This window comes from Acinonyx jubatus, chromosome X (genome assembly GCF_027475565.1).
Source record: "Acinonyx jubatus isolate Ajub_Pintada_27869175 chromosome X, VMU_Ajub_asm_v1.0, whole genome shotgun sequence".
Classification (NCBI taxonomy): Eukaryota; Metazoa; Chordata; class Mammalia; order Carnivora; family Felidae; genus Acinonyx; species Acinonyx jubatus.
In genome coordinates, this window is record NC_069389.1 from 5,878,516 (window position 1) to 5,895,849 (window position 17,334).

The window sequence follows — 17,334 nt, forward strand, 5'->3', positions numbered from 1 at the left end:
ACTGGACAGCAACATGCAGAAAAATGAACCTGGACCACTTTCCTACACCATACACAAAAATAAACTCAAAATGGATGAAAGACCTCAATGTAAGACAGGAAGCCATCAAAATCCTCGAGGAGAAAGCAGGCATAAACCTTTTTGATGCTGGCCGCAGCAACTTCTTACTCAACACATCTCCAGATAATATTTTTTAAGTCAAAAAAAAAAAAAAGAAATGTTTATTTTTGAGACAGAGAGAGATACAGGATGTAAGTGGGGGTGGGTCAGGGGGCAGAGAGAGAGGGAGGCTCCAGGCTCTGAGCTGTCAGCACAGAGCCCAATGTGGGGCTCAGACCCACAAACCACAAGATTATGACCTGAGCTGAATTTGGACGCTTAACTGACTGAGCCACCCAGGCAACACTCAGCACCAAACTTTGTAGTAAGGAGGTTCTAACTAATCTTTGAAAGCAATTGTCCCATTTTCCATAAAATGGTCCAACTATTAAAAATTTATTCTCACATACTGACTGTAATTCTTCCTCATCATAAATTCTACCCTGTTGTCTTCATTCTTTTCAATGAAAGCCCTCTGAAGTATTTGAATTTGGCCTCAACCACACAAACCATTCCATCTCTAGAATAAGTGCCTCTGCTCCTGTGATCCCTCCTCATTCCTTTCTGGTGCACGGCCAACCCATCAAGACACTGTTTAGAGTGGGACACAATGACCTAGATCAGGAGTTGGCAAACATTTTCTGAAAAGGGATAGACAGCAAGCCTTTTCTGCTTTGCAAGCCATGTGGTCCCTATCACAACACCTCTACTCTGCTGCTGCTGCTGCTGCTGCTGCACAAAAGCAGACACAGACAACACGTAAATGAATGATGATGTCTGTGCCCCAATAAAACCTTCTCTTAGAAAACAGGGGACGGGCTGGATTTGATGTGCGCAGTTTGCTGATCACATCTAGGAGAATCTGAAGCAGAAAAGAATGCTAGGCAAGTGTGACTATTCTCTGCCAACTAAACTTCTGCTAATCCGTTTAACTCTTCAAATAAAACCATGAAGCATACCACTGACTTGTATTAAGAATACAGTTAAGAAAGCTCCCTAGACAAGCATTGTCTAATAGAACTTTCTGGCATAATGGAAAATTCTCTGTGCTGTCCAGTATGGTAGCCACTAGCCACATGTGGCTATTAAGCACTTCAAATATGCCTGATGCATACTAAGGACTGAATTTTAATTTTAATTTCATTCTAATTAATTTATATTTAAATTTAAATAGTCCTTGAGTGGCTATCACACTGGACAGCATGGCCCTACACATTGTTTTCTTGTGCAGACTTCTCTTCAACACTACTCATTTATGTCCCTGTACATTACATTTTATTAAATTTACACATGAAGTACTTTTTATCATTGAAGCAAATATACAGCTTTAAGCATCGTACAGGTTCAATAAATACTAATGATGATCAGCAAATTGAATCATTACAGACAATGAAATAGCAGGACAAAATCAGAATCAGTTTTGGTTTTATTGACAAAGATTTTCCATTGAACTGGGAGCCATGATCACATAATGGTATAGGCTTTCATAATTTAAAATTATTTTAATGGATTTCATACTTTTGATATTTATCTGAAGCTAATTCAAGCTTTTCCTATTTGACATTATCCTGCCATGAATATTGATGGGTTTTACCACAGAGTGAATTTCCAAGTGTCTTTGTTTGTCTCGTACCCTGAAGGTTCATCACATTTTAGCAGGCATTGTTTATAGTTTAATTTCATTCAAACTCTGGAGAAAGGGGAAAAGATCATTTTATCCTAATGCTCACTGTGCTCATGAAGCAGAATACTAAACAACAAAAGAATTAAGAACACCATCCCGCTATAAAGTAAACAAGTCCACGAATTGAGAACCCAATTATTATTCAAAACACATTGTCTTTATTGCTTCCCTTCACTTATTTATTCAACAAAAACTGCTCTTAACATTGCAGATACAAGAGTGAACCCAAACAAATGTGGGTTCTGCCATCAGGGAGCTGACGTCCCATTCAGATAACAGATGTTTATCAAAGAACCTCAGAAACAAAGGGCCTTTTACAAGTTGTGCTCGGAAAAATTCCACAACGTGCTCAGGGCACAAGACCAAGGGGCCTGGTGCTGCCCAGGAACGAGTGACATTTGGGGTGACATGTTGAGAGCAAGAACAAAGGCTCCCAGGCAGAAAAGCAGCAGACACATAGTAAGGAGAGGGAGTGCATTAGGTCAAAAGTGATGGGGAGAGTGAGGTGAGGTGAGGTGAGGTGAGGCTGCGGAATGTCCAGGATGAGACCTCAGCATTATTGCTAGGTTCTGGTCCCTACACCAAGAGCAATGGGGTTGGAGGGATGGGGGGCGTAGCAGTAAGACTGTTAAGGATGAAAGGGGGAAATGAGGGTTGCTCTGGGGACACAGGCTGGAGGGCCAAACACAAATGGTGAATCCAGCTTCTGTCTCTTGTCCAGGCAAAAAACAATGGCATCTCGTGGTGGAGCGACCAGAGGGGAGATGGCAAGGGCTAAGTGTACTTGAGACTTACTGAGAAGACAAAGTTGACAGGAAGGAATGCCAGGGAGTGATGGGGGAGATGGGCAGAGCAAGGAAGCCCCCAGGTCCCTGGCAAAAAGAACTGTGGAGCCTCTAGTGGCTGTGAGAATCGCCCTCGTGTTCTCAAGAGGACCCGCAGGAGTTCTCCGGAGAAACCGGGAGCACAGAATTGAGCTAGTGCTGGAGAGCTAAGTGTTCACTGTTACAGAGCAAGCTTTCCAGAACAATACATACCTCCAAATGGAGGAGGACCTTGTCTTTGTTTAGGGGTGCGTGTGGTGGTGGTGGTGGTGGTGTGTGTGTGTGTGTGTGTGTGTGTGTGTTTTAAACATAAATGAGGATGCACAGCATTCCCAGTAACTCCCATTCTCTACCCTTTCACACTGTGTTCAGTGTGCTGACTGTATACGTCATCACCTGTGCCTCTCTCTGAGGGGCCACTCCATCTTTGGTTCCCCAAGTTAGATAAGGGCTGCGTGGACACTGTTTCCAACCGGGCCTCAGGGCACGCAGCCAGCATTCACCAAATGCTGCCAGCTGAGCAAAGCACCCACGGACCTTAGAACCTCTATTGCCTTGGAATAAAAAAAGGGCAGACAACTGCATTATTCTGCAGGTTCGACGTTTTTTGCTTATTCATACAGGATATTCCCAATCACTCCTCACCCTGGGCCAAGTCCATGTGATGTTACTCTTGTATTCATTTCCTATCGCTGCCGTGACAAAGTACCACAAGCCAGACAGCTGAAAACAACAGAAATGTATCATGGCTGTCCCTGAAGGCTACAAGTCCAAGACGCAGGAGTCACTAGGGCTTTGTTGCATCTGAAGGGTCTAAGGAAGGATCCTGCCGTGCTTCTTCCTAGTTTCTACAGGTAGCTCAGTCCCTGGTATCCCTTCCCTCACAGCTGCTTTGGTCTGATTGCTGCCTCCACTGTTACCTGGCATCCTCACCATGTGTCTCTCTGTCCAAATTTCCCTCTTCCATTAAGGGTGCCAGTCATCAGGTTAGGCCACAGCCTAATGAGCTCATCTTCACATGTTTGTATCTGCAAAAGCCCTGTTTCTAAACAAGGTCACAGGCATGGATACTGGAGGCAGGGACTTGAGCATATCTCTTTTGAGAGACACGATTCAACCATAACGCCGTGCATTACATTTTCCTAACTGAAGTATTTATGGCTATTGCTTCTCTACTATATTCCCTTAGTAGTCCTGGTGTAAGAGAAAGAAAAACAGAGACACAGTCAGCCTAATTCTGGCTGTCTCTAGCACTTGGCGCATGATTATATTAGCATTTATCTGATTGTAACAATTATTTGATTCTGTGCCAGTTCCAATCCCTGACTTGAAATTGAGATCCTTTAAGACATAGGTTAATAAATGTGTGCCATTTATTAAATAAGACATGAAAGACATAGGTGTTATTTTAACTTAGTGCTTTAATGCCTATCACACGGAGGGATCTCAATAAATGTTTGTCAGGTGAAAGACAGAGAAGAGGATAGAAGAAGGGAGGGGACTTGGAGGGATTTTCTGGTTTCACCATCAGTCTTTGCTCTTAACCAGATTAACTTGCCTCCCCCTTAACCTTTTCTAATTGCCTCCATTAATTTCCCTCTCTAGCCTTGCAAGGATTCAAACTCATTATCAGACATTACTGATAAGCCATGAAGGGAGTGATAAAGAAGAATGGTTTAGATATTAATCTGTCTCAAATCTGCAGATAAGACAGGTTAACTCTGGGGGACTCCTTAAAACCTGTGATTCTGTGGACTGCTAACAAACACTGCTGTGGTGGGGATTTTCTGTGCCGTCACCACGGTCAGGAACTCTGCTTCATTTAGAGCTGCATACGGGGTCATTTAGTATCAACTGCTCAAATATCTCATCTCAAAACTGTCTTCACCCACATAAAGGGCTCTGTTGAACATCCTCCATCACCAGTTCACTTGCTGTACTAGTTATCTACTGCTGCATAACAACAGGACCATGAACTTAGCGGCTTAACACAACACATAGCTTTAATCATAGCTTTAATCAACCCATAGCTTCCATGGGTCAGAAGTGCAGACACAGTCACACTGGCTCTTCTCTCCAGCGTCTCTGATGAAGCTACAATCAAGGAGTACACCAGGGCAGGGGACTCATCTGAGGCTCAAATGGGGAAGGATCTGCTTCTCAGCTCACACAGTTGTTGGCAGAGTTCAGTTCCCAAGAGGGAGGTCCAAGTTCTGTGTAATGCAATCCCAGAAGTCACTTTCCATCAACCTGGCCATGTTCTGTTAGTTAAATAAATGCAAGTCACAGGTCTCACCCACACTCATGGGCAGGAAATTCCATAAGAACGTGCACACCAGGAACAGGGATCACCAGGGCTCTCTTGAGCATGCATTTACTATCCTTGCCAATGAAGGCCAGATTTCTCATGAAAACTTGAAGGCCACAGGCTCTTGTGGATATAGTATGGCAGATGTCTTGTAAACACTAGCTATCATCATGGATCAATGACTACCTTAACTCAGATTGAAGTTATGCTTTCTCCATTTGTTTGTTCAACAAATATCTATTAAGCATGTAATAGTTAAATATTTTTCCCGTCATTAAGTAGAGAAAGCAAATGTGTATAACTTAAACTCAAAACAGATACTTTCACCTCCAAAATGCATTCTTGGTACAAAGCATCTATATATTCTAAAATTCTAAAATTAAAACAAAATGTATTTATTTTTGAGAGAGAGACAGAGTGCGAGTGGTGGAGGGGCAGAGAGACAGGTAGACACAGAATCCAAAGCAGGATCCAGGCTCTGAGCTGTCAGCACAGAGCCCGATCATAGAGGCTGATATGGGGCTCAGACTCACAAACTGTGAGATCATGACCTGAGCTGAAGTTGGATGCCCAACCGACTGAGCCACCCAGCTTCCCCTAGAGCATCTATATATTTTAGATAAACATGCTTACCAGTGTCTTTGGTATAACTGTTGCAGTGATGATAAAGTTAGGGGAAGAGTTGGAGGCCAGAAATAGTAGGAACACAGGATCTGAAAGATGTGAGCAAAGCTGTGGTCAGAGTTCACCGGGGGTCACTGCTTTCTGCTAGCCTGGAGCCCATGCCCTCAGCACCCTGATGTGGGGTCACACTGGAGGGAGAGTGGGTTCTGAGACTCCTGCACAAACCAGGAACCTCAGGGGGAAAACAATGGGAGGACATATCCTCTGGGAAGGGGCATAGCTACATTTGTCTGACCTGGCTTTAGAGGGTTTGCGGAAAAGCAGATAACTGTCTCTGAAAATTCCTAAAACATAACCTTTCATTCACATGCTTTCAGACTTGAAGATGCAGTATGGGTGAAGCCTAAAAAACCCCAAGCCAAAATTTTAATCAAGGGTCTTGTGTTTCTCATTCTCTACCTGCACTTCAGAAGTCCACGTGGAAAATCCCTGCATACCATTTTTGGAAAAGTCTTGTGTGTTGTGCGCATGTCTGTTAAATGACAGCCTTTGTTGCTAATGCATAAAGATGGGATTTCTAAATAGTGATCTTATTTTTGGCAACCTGATGAAATATCTTTTTCACTCTGATGTTTTCACAGCTTCTTCAGTGTTTTCAATTAAACAATCATATCATTTCCAAATAATGGCAGTTGTTTTTTCTAATTCTCAGATTCTATTTATTTTCCTTTTACTTTTGTGCTGGCTAGGACATTTAGTATAATGTGGTATAGAAATGACTTCAGGTTTTTTTTCCTTCAAGATATGAAAGGCAGTTTCCTTGAGCATAGCTTCTGCTATGGTATTTTTCAAGCTATGTACCAGCTTAAGAATATTTTATTATACTGCTAGGTTTCCAGAGATTTTATTTCAAGATCACAGATTAATGCTAATTATTTCCTGCATTTATTGACAAAAATATATAGGTTTCCTCCATAAACCTGTTAATGAAGTAGATTCGATGAATACTCTTACCTTGAATATAAGAATGATCCCATAAGCATTGTTACAAATATGTCCACAAAAAATAGCAGGCACAATTATATACATGGCTTTGTCTAGCTATTCAAAGAACATTTTAATCTTGCACAATACCTTTTAGTCTAAGTAAAACACTCTAACATAACTTAGGTACCTAAAGCAAACAAAAATAATGAAAGAATCATAATTTAAAAAGAAAAAAAGACTGTGTGATTCCATTTACTGAAATATCCAAAATGGGCAAATCCCATGAGACATAAAGCAAAGTGGTGGTGGTCAGGAGTTAGGAAAATGCAGAGTGACTGCTCATGTGCACCAAGTTTCTTTTAGAGGTGATGAAAATGCTCTAAAGTTGATGATGGCAATGCATGAGCAGCTCTACAGATATACTAAAAACCATGGAATTATCTACCTTAGATGAACAAATGATGCAATAAGCAGATTATAAATCAATAAAACTCTTTAAAAATTTTTTTAACATCTATTTATTTTTGAGAGACAGAGAGAGACAGTGTGTGAATGGGAGAGGGGCAGAGAGAGGGGGAGACACAGAATCCAAAGCAGGCTTCAGGCTCTGAGCTGTCAGCACAGAGCCTGACATGGGACTCAAACCCATAAAGTGCAAGATCATGACCTGAGTCCAAGTCAGATGAATAAAGCTTTTTAAAAAAGAGTGTTAGCCAATCCCACTCATGAACATAGATATAAAAATCCTAAAGTATGGGGCGCCTAGGTGGCTCAGTCGGTTGGGCGTCCAACTCTTGGTTTCAGCTCAGGTCATGATCTCATGGTTCGTGAGTTTGAACGCCACATCAGGCTCCGTGCTGACAGCGCAGAGCCTGCTTGACATTCTCTCTCTTCCTCTCTCTCTGCCCTTCCCCACTCTCTCTTTCTCTCTCAAAAATAAATAAATAAACTTTAAAAAATATTCTGAAGTTTTAAAACTCATAGGCAATATATAAGGAAAGGTAATACACCAAGACCAAGGTTGCTTCAATGTTAGAATATCCACTAATCTAATCTATTTCATAACGATTTACAGAGTAAACCATGGGGAATAAGCTTAAGAATCCCCCGGTCTTATACCAATGGGTTAACAAGGCATAAAGAAGTAGAAAGCCATAGGATGCTCACACCCAAGTTTGGGTAAATAAGATTAGCAAGCACCCCAAGAATAGGGAGGTGCAAAGGCACCAAGAGAAGGGGCAAAAAGGCGCTCAGACTAGGGAAGGGGTGCAGAGCCCCCAGAATAGAGAGGGAGGGGCAAAGGCCCCAGAATGGGGGGGAGGGCAAAGGCACCCAATACAAAGGTACATGAAATAAACAAGATTAGGCATTCAGGGTGGAAGCGCCCCCAATTTAGTACTATAGCCAAAAGCTGCTTTCACAAGAGGAAAGGACCAAGTTAGGTAAACAGGAAATCTGGGCTGTAGACCTCTGCTCTGCAGGTGAAGCAGCCCAGAGATGGTTAACAAAGGAAAAGGTGCCTTGTTAACCCTGAGATTATTCCCCCTACCTGTCTCATTCCCTAGGCTAGCTAAAATAAACAGACATGGTGCCTCTTGTCTGCTAACAACCATCTGCCCATCTGCCCATCTGCCCAGAGCCAGGATTTTGTTTTATACTGTCCCAAACCCCAAAGACCATATATCTTCAAAACCCCCTTTTCCCTCGCATCCCCAGGTTAATGTTCACTGATTCATTGTCTCTTTGTGCACACCCATCACGTTTGTAAGCCTTCTGGTCTTAATAAATACGGGAAAGGATTTTATTCTTTTGCCAGACTCTTGTCTTTTCCCAGACATTAGCCATCTCTTGCTTTTAATCCTGCATCCCACTCTCTTGCTGGTCAAGAGAGAACTTTAGATTTCGAGTCTATGACAGTAAACTATATATACTCTTTATGTAGAAAATTACCGATAGACAGTAAATAACATTATGGAGCTGAATTTAGGGATTGAAACATGTCCTTCACTAGCAAACTCAATAGCACAGAGATGTCAATTCTCACTAAAATTGGTCTATAGATTCAATGTCATTCCAATCAAAACTCTGGCAGATCATGACATAATGATTAAAAAATCACATGGACTTTTTTTTTTCTCTTCTCTTCCTCTTCTTTTTCCTTTTTCTTCTCTTTATTTTCCTTGCAGAGGCAGCATGGCCAGGGGCCACAGTATTAATGGGGCCAATCAATATGTATAAATGTATGCCTACACACATACATAGAAATAAATTAACAAAGGCCTAAATCAGTAACACATACAACCAGGTATTTAACAAGATAGGAAACACAGGGGCATCTGGGTGGCTCAGTTGGCTAAGTGTCCAACTCTTGGTTTCGGCTCAGGTCATGATCTCGCAGATCGTGAGACTGAGCCCTGCATTGGGCTCTGTGCGGACAGTACAGCCTGCTTGAGATTCTCACTCTCCCTCTCTCTTTGTGCCCTCCCTCATTCGCATGCATGTGCTCTCTCTCTCTCTCAAAATAAATAAACACTTTTTAAAGATAGAAAACATAGATGACCAATACATATTAGAAAAAGTGCCAAATTTCAGTAGCAATCAGAAGAAAAAATGCAGTTTTAGCACACAATGAGCTGGTTGAAGATGAAGGTACAGGGTACTAACTCCCCTCCTCCCATGGTCATACTAAACCTACAGCTACATATGGAACAATTTCCTCCAAATCTACAATGAAATTTCATTTCATATACCACAGATCACGAAGAGTTAAAAAAAAAACTTATTATCTATGGGAAAGGACATGGAACTATGGAAAGTCTCTTACATTGCTGGCAGCAGTAAAAATGATTTGGAAAATGATTTGGTATTACCTAGTAAATTTGAATTTGTTTATATTCTACAGCCTAGCCATTCCATGCTTGGGTAACATTCCCTAGAGAATAAACTTCTGTGTATGTGCTCCAAGAGACATAGTTACAAATGTTTATGTCAGCAACATTGTTAATAGCAAAGTTCTTAAGATTCTTAGAAGCTCTTTGGTCTAGCTGAGAGGATCTAATTATTCTTCACCATGTTAAATCTTTCAGTGATTTCAACAAAGCTTCACAAAAATACGGTCTTGATTTGATCTTTATCCCCAGGCTATCTTTTGAGAATCTAACTTTGGGGAAAACTGGAGATGAGAAAGTTTTAATTTCTAATCCAATTGTGCCCCTATATCCTCTCTCTGAAGTCAGCTTGGAAACTGTCCAGATCTTTTTTTTTTAATTTTTTAATGTTTATTTATTTTTCAGAGAGAGAGAGAGATGGAGTGCAAGTGGGGATGGGGCAGAGAGAAGGAGACAGAATCCAAAGCAGGCTCCAAGGTCTGATCTGTCAGCAGAGAGCCCAACGTGGGGCCCAAACCCACGAACTGTGAGATCATGACCTGAGCCAAGGCCGGATGCTGAACTGACTGACCACCCTGACACCCCCAGATCTTTTTCTAGCTTATCTCTTTCATCATATTCAGTTAAAATGAACCAACAGACACTCAACTTTTCACTTTGCAGGAAAGGAGGAATTTCAACCACCAGGAGCTACAACATTGTTATTTTTATTAGTTTTTGTGTGTGTGTGAGCAGACACATAAATAAACTATTACAACAGGGTTGTTTTTTTAAAAGATTTTATCTTTAAGTAAACTCTACACCCAACCTAGGGCTTGAACCTACAACTCTGGGACCAACAGATACATGCTCCATGGACTGACCTAGGTAGGCACCCTAAAGATAAGTATTTTTTTTAATTGCATGCTAATGTGAAGGGGAATGTCCACTTTACCTAGATGGCTGACGATAAAGCATTTTCTAAAGTGCTAAGACTAGAATAGTGATTTAATTGCAGTCATGTGAAATCCAAGGGACCAAAAGTCCATGCAACAGGGCAGCAAGTGCAAGGGCCCTGAGGTGGGAACGTGTCTGGTGTGTTTGAGCAGTAGAAGAAAGGCCAGTGAGTTGGGAGAACAGAGATCAGACAGAAAAACGTCAAAAAAAAAAAAAATCAACTTAGTAGAAACTCAGTAAAGTCGTGAAAAGACAGAAAACTATGTTGCCTTTGCAATGTTAAGTAGGTAGTTGTTCAATGGTTTCCATTTGTTATGTTGATCAAAATACTGCTATTGTGAGGGGGAGGGGTTGGGGATTGAGGGGGTAAAGTGGGGGTAAAGGTGGTGGAGGAGGGTTACTGATACTAGATGATCCTGGTTTATTTAGGCTCTGGATCAGAATTATGAGATTAGCAAAGTTTGCCTTGATGTCTACTCTTTTCTACTTTCTGCTCCATATTTCCCAATGTATCTATTGCACAAGCTTCTCATTCTTTCCATGCTGTGCCTCTGACTTGGGCCAGCCCTACCTAAATAAGAGCGCCTTCCAAAGATTAAGCTACTCCTTTGTAAAAAGAGCTCAGGAATGGGGTGCCTAGGTGGCTCAGTCAGTTAAGCATCTGACTTTGGCTCAGGTCATGATCTCACAGTTCGTGAGTTCAAGCCCCGTGTTGGGCTCTGTGCTGACAGCTCAGAGACTGGAGTCTGTTTTGGATTCTGTGTCTTCCTCTCTCTGTGCCCCTCCCCTTTAAAGGGGAACTCTCGAAGTTAGATAGAAGGATAGAAAGGATAGAAAATGTCTCAGCTACACACAGATGGTCTCCAACTTATGATGGTTCGACTTAGGATTTTTCTACTTTCCAATGGTGTGAAAGCCATACACATTCAGTAGAAATGGCACTTGGGAATTTGAATTTGGATCTTTTCCTGGGCTAGCAATATGTGGTCTGATCTCCCTCGTGACACTGGGTAGTGGCAGCAAGCTGTAGTTGCCCGTAGGCACGTGATCATGAGGGTCAACGAAGGATACAGTGAGAAGCATTCTGTCCCCATACAGCCATTGTGTTTGTCATTTTCAGTACGGTATTCAATAAATTCCATGAGATATTCACCATTTTATTATAAAGTAGGCTTTGTGTGAGACACTGTTGCCCAACTATAGGTTAATAAAAGTATTCTGAACACGTTTAAGGTAGGCTGGGCTAAGTTATGGTGCTCTGGTGCTCGGGAGGCTGAGTGTATTAAATGTATTTTCTTCTTAGGATATTTTCAACTTATGAGGAGTGTATCAGAAGTAACTGCATCGTAAGTTGAAAAAGATGTGAAATAAGTTTAGTCTTGACAACATCAATGGGGACAGGTTTTTCTTTCCCCTGCTGTGACTCAGATATCCTAACTAAGCATATATCCTTTAGGTTGTTCGCTGGGGCTAATTTAAAAAAAAAAAAAAAAGGAAGAGCATTATAGTTAAGGAAGGAAGGAGTTATTTCTGAGTAACATTCATTACATTTCTTTTGGACATGGTGTTAAATGGTGATCAACCTTTGTGTTTTCTCTGTGATTTTTCTCTGCTTCCCACACTAGATGTCACTGTGTAGCTCATTATTAAATCGCCTAAGGAAACTCTTGCTAGAGAAAGGGAAACTAAAAAAGATCACGAAGGATGCCTAATACGGGAGCACCCAAAATGTGTGCAACCACTCTGCTCAACTGGCTGACATTCGGCCAGGAGACAGCTCATTTTCTATACATGACTTACCATTAGTCTAGCTCAGGGTAATGCTCAGAAAACTTATCAACAACTTGACTTTTTTCTGTCTTTTCCGCATTTGCATACCTGTCAACCTGATAAAAACTGAGAATTTGGGAAGTGCAAATCACCTACTCATGAAATTTAATGATGTGCACATGTGCTTTATTTTAAAATGGTGCAAAAATATGCCATCTCCTGGATGCTTAAAAAAAGCGCCTCCCCCCCCCCCCATCCAAGGTAATGGAACTGTAGAGTGAAGACCCAACCCCACATCCTTTGTCTTTTTTCACCTCCTGTTTCTGCTGCATCATAGAGTTTAAAATCAAAAATGAGCTTTCAATACACAGGGTGACCAACTGTCCCAGTTTGCCTCAGTTGAGGGGTGTTTAAAACCAAGGCAAGTTGGTCAATCTACTGGCTATGGACACCATGAAGATTCATTTGCTTTCATTATTACAAACCCACTGCCCCGTACGAGAACTCCTCTGAACACACACCCACACAACCCTGAGTTCTTTTTACTTAAGAACGAACCACAAGAGAAGCAATGTTACTCAGTCTACAAGGCGTTTTAAATTCCACCAGAGCAATGGGTTTGAGTTGCTGGCTGGCACTCAAAAGGCAAAAATATCTTCCAGGATGCTTTCCAGAAGTAGAAGTGTTTGGCCATGTCCAGCTTGAACAAGAGTGGCTACGGAAATGGAAAGATTTGAACCATCTCTAAAGAGTGCACCGTAAGAGATTTCCAGGCACTCTTTTAAGGTAAATATGACTCCATCCTGGCAAAAAGGATGTGCCTACACCTGGTGAGAGGGTTAGCCATTTCCAACAAATGTAAAGAACTAATGACCCGTATGGATCAAAGGTAGTAACTCTACAGTGTATGACACAATCAGTGACTTTGATTCAAAGGCGTGGTTTTTTAAAAAAATTTTTTAACGTTTATTTATTTTTGAGACAGAGAGAGACAGAGCATGAATGGGGGGAGGGTCAGGGAGAGAGGGAGACACAGAATCCAAAGCAGGCTCTAGGCTCTGAGCTGTCAGCACAGAGCCCGACGCAGGGCTCGGACTCACTGACTGCGAGATCATGACCTGAGCTGAAGTCGGACGCTTAACCGACTGAGCCACCCAGGTGCCCCAAAGGTGTGGTTTTGATGTGGATCTAAAATAATATCTAAAATAAGATGAGATCATCTTTCTCCAAGAAGTGCCAGTGGACAAATTACTCAATTAGTGTTTTAGGAGATGATGATGATGATGATGATGATGATGATGATGCCTCTGTTCCCCTCTTTAATTTTCACACCTACACTATGAGGAATCTACCCATATTTCCATTCTGCCGACAAGGAATTCTGGGTGCATACCTGCTAGACTTTGCACAGACAAGGGAGCGGAACGAGGTCTCTCTGATGCAGGAAATGCAGCATCTCACCACCCGTCCTTACTGTGTGTGGGGTACCAGCCAGGGTATTCCCAGTAAGGAACCAGATGCTGCTCGGGAATCCTTCTTGGGAGCCATCTGCCTGACTATGGCCTATAAGCATCTGGAGGAACACCCTGGCTTAGGGAATACTGCTTCATGTCTCATCTGAAGAGTTTATTTAAAAAAAAAAAAAGAGAGAGAGAGATAAGTTGGAATGAATAGAATCTACAGTGTTTTCTCCAGATTTTGTAAAGCAGATAACATAAGACTCTTAAAAATAATTACGGAAATGTTGGCAGAAAAAAAAGATACCGAGGACAGTTTGATAAACTGCTTACTTGCGCAGAAGCAGGGAGGAATGTGGAGGCACCTGGGGCCAGGACCAGTGGTGAACAGCTACCACTCATGGACTGTCAGTGGCAATGGAGAGACCTGGTTCCCAGAACGTGGTAGTACCTGCATCCCAAGGCTGACCTCGTGCCTCGTCCCCATGTCCTCCTAGAGCCCAACAGGAAAGCAGCAGGCATATGTCCACGCAGGTCCTCCATCAGCTGCAGACAGAATGCTTACAGATAGTTCCTCCCAGGTAACAGAGGGAGTGGAGAAGGACAGAGGTGCATCCTGTGGGGTATGAGAAATATACCCACTGCAACTGTTCACTGCTTTACACACGTTCTGACTGGCTTCTCTGCCTTGTGTGTCCTCCATCAGGCTCTAAATGACTCCTGTCACTGCTGAGCTTCTTGAAAGACCCAGTTGCCTGTTCTGCTTCCAAATGCTCCTAGTACTACCTCCCGTCTACAAGTTTCATCAACACAGCATCAACCAGCAAATGATGTCTGCCACAAACGCCTCCAACATCATGAAAGCAGATTTGGGAACATTAGAAATTTCATGATTCTTCTGAAAAGTATGTTTTCGAAGATTCTTCTTTGCCTTATGAACCTAGCTATACAAAGTTTCCTGAAAATGCTTTGTTGGCATCACGGTGGAAGGGTGTTTACAGAATACAGTGGCTGCAGCCTGGAAAAGATGCCTTTGACGTTAGTGTTTTCTGAAAGATGGACAACAATCTCTTCCAGAATTATTTCCCGTCTCCCATTCTCCAACTTCCATACTGTGAGAGAGGATGAGCTAAAAGTCATCTGCCCACCACCCAGGTGGCTCAGTTGGTTAGACTTCTGCCCGGGTCGTGACCTCATGGCTCGTGAGTATGAGCCCCACGTCGGGCTCTGTGCGGACAACTTGGAGCCTGGAGCCTGCTTCGGCGTCTGTGTCTCCCTCTCTTTCTCTCTGCCCCTCCCCACTTGCACTCTGTGTCTCTCTCTCAAAAATAAAAACACATTAAAAAAAAAAGTCATCTGCCCACTTCTCTGTAGCATCACAGTTTAACCCTTCCATTTCCACTCACTGTTGGGTTTCCCCAGAGCCACTTTGGAGGCTGAGATGTCAAACAACATCCGGCAGGTATGCTGGGAACAATGAGATTCATTAACCAGGGGTCACACCTCTATAACCCAAATCTGTTATCTTGTGAGTCTGCTCTCTCTTGTCCCTTAGAAACAAATTTCTTTTTTCAATAGCCGGTGCTTCGACTGAGAATTGCTGGCAAAGAACTAACTTGATTTTGTATTCTTATCACAGCTTTGAACGGTGCTATGTACCCTGTGTGTGTTTTCTGGTTTCTCAAATTGAAAAATTAAAAAGCAATTGATAGGACTGCATTCAAAACGTGCAGACACATTTAGGCCACAGTCAGATCTCCTCCATCTCTACAGTCAGCAGTGGAGGGCAGCTGGGGGGCTCAGTCGGTTGGGCATCTGACCTCGGCTCAGGTCATGATCTCATGGTGCATGTGTTCGAGCCCCACGTCAGGCTCTGTGCTGACAGCTCAGGGCCTGGAGCCTGCTTCACGTTCTGTGTCTCCCTCCCTCTCTGCCCCTACCCTGCTGGCACTCTGTCTCTCTCAAAAGTAAATAAATGTTAAAAAAAAATTTTTTTTTTAAATCAGCAGCATATATGAGGATACGCAAGTCCGACCTGAAGCTCAGGGGGTGTAGATGACTTAGTGCCTTAGCTCCTGCGTGAACGTGCATGCTCTATGACCACATCTGCACCACACCTCCCCGAGCTGAATGCAGCAAGGGTGCAAGGCTAAATGGAAGAATGCCTCCTCCACAAAGATGTCCCTGAAACCTGCAACAATCCTGAGACAGGAAGATTATCTGGATGGCCTGGGGGTGCAATGTCATCACAAGGGTCATCACGACAGGGAGGCAGGAGCTGCAGAAGACAGAAGGTAATGTGAGGAGGAAAGCAGAGGTCAGAGACAGAAGGAGAAAATTGGAGTGGCCACCCTGATAATCTACAGATGTGAGAAGAGGGCCAAGTGCTACGGGACACAGGGAACCTCTAGGGGCTGGAAAGGGCAAGGGAAGAGATTCTTTCTTAGAACCTGTAGTAGGAACACAGCCACCGATTTTAGCCCAACAAGACTCTTTTCAGACTTCTGAATCCAGAATCGTAAGATCGTAGAGTTGTGTTACGTTAAGCCGCAAAATGTGGTAACTGGTTACAGCGGTAACGGGAAACTAATACGTCTGGTTTCTCTCTCTCTCTCTTTTAAGTTTATTTATTTGCTTTGAAAGAGGGAGTGGGAGAGGGGCAGAGAGAGAGGAAGAGACAGAATCCCAAGCAAGCTCTGCACTGCCAGCTATTCGGGGCTCGAACTCATGAACCCTGAGATCATAACCTGAGCTGAAATCTAGACTTGGACGCTTAACTGACCGACTCACTCAGGTGCCCACATCTGGTTTCCTCAGTCTCATTCTTTCTGTAACACCATGATTGCCTGCCCTCTTTTCTTCTCCTCCTTGGATCTTTCTCCCTCACATAAAGCTCTATGGTCTGGCCCCTCAAGCATAGCTCTTGAAATACGAGAAGTACAAATAGAGAATTTCCCACTTCTTACTCAACACTATAGTCTGGTTCACAAGGCCACTTGCTTGTTGCTAAATCCTAATTGGGTCAAAATCCATTTGATATTGGGAACAAGACATGACCTTGATGCTTCCCTTTTCACTTCCTCTACAAGAGAACCTTCACTCACACTGTCATCCCTGCCTAGGCCGAAGAACCTGACAGAGCTATGGGAAAGGCTGTACTCAAAAACGGGAAAAAAAAAAAAGAGTAATTTAATAATATTAGCTCATGTTACAAAAGTACCACCTGCAATGCCTTATTGCTGTGTCAGGGGAAAAATAAAGTCTTTGTCCTTAGATAGCTTATTGTCTAGGTCAGCATTTTGAAAAATTGAGTTGTGCACCAGAATCCTAGGCAAGGCTTGTTAAAATAGCTTGCAGGCTCCAGCCCCAGAGTTCAGGACTTAGTAGGAGAATTCGTGTTTCCAAGAGATGCTGCTGCCTGTGCAACGGGAGAGGCGGAGTGCAAAGCGGAAAAATGAACAACACAAGGTAGTGAGTGGAAGCAGTGTGTGAGAGGTGCCAGCAGGCAGGCAGAACGGTGGAAATCAGTGTTGACTGGGGAGGGGAAACGCAGTTCATGGTGTCTGTGGCACAGAACTGGCCCAACCAGACTCTGAGTACGGGCATAATTCCAGGTCTAAGGAACAATAAGCATGGAAGGCAAGGGAGACTGTGGGCAGTATGTGGCCAGGAGGTGGCCAGCAGATCCCAGCAGCTGGGGGTAGGGTGTGTGGAGGGGATTAGGGAAGTTAGATGGGTCCAGACTAGTTGACTTGAG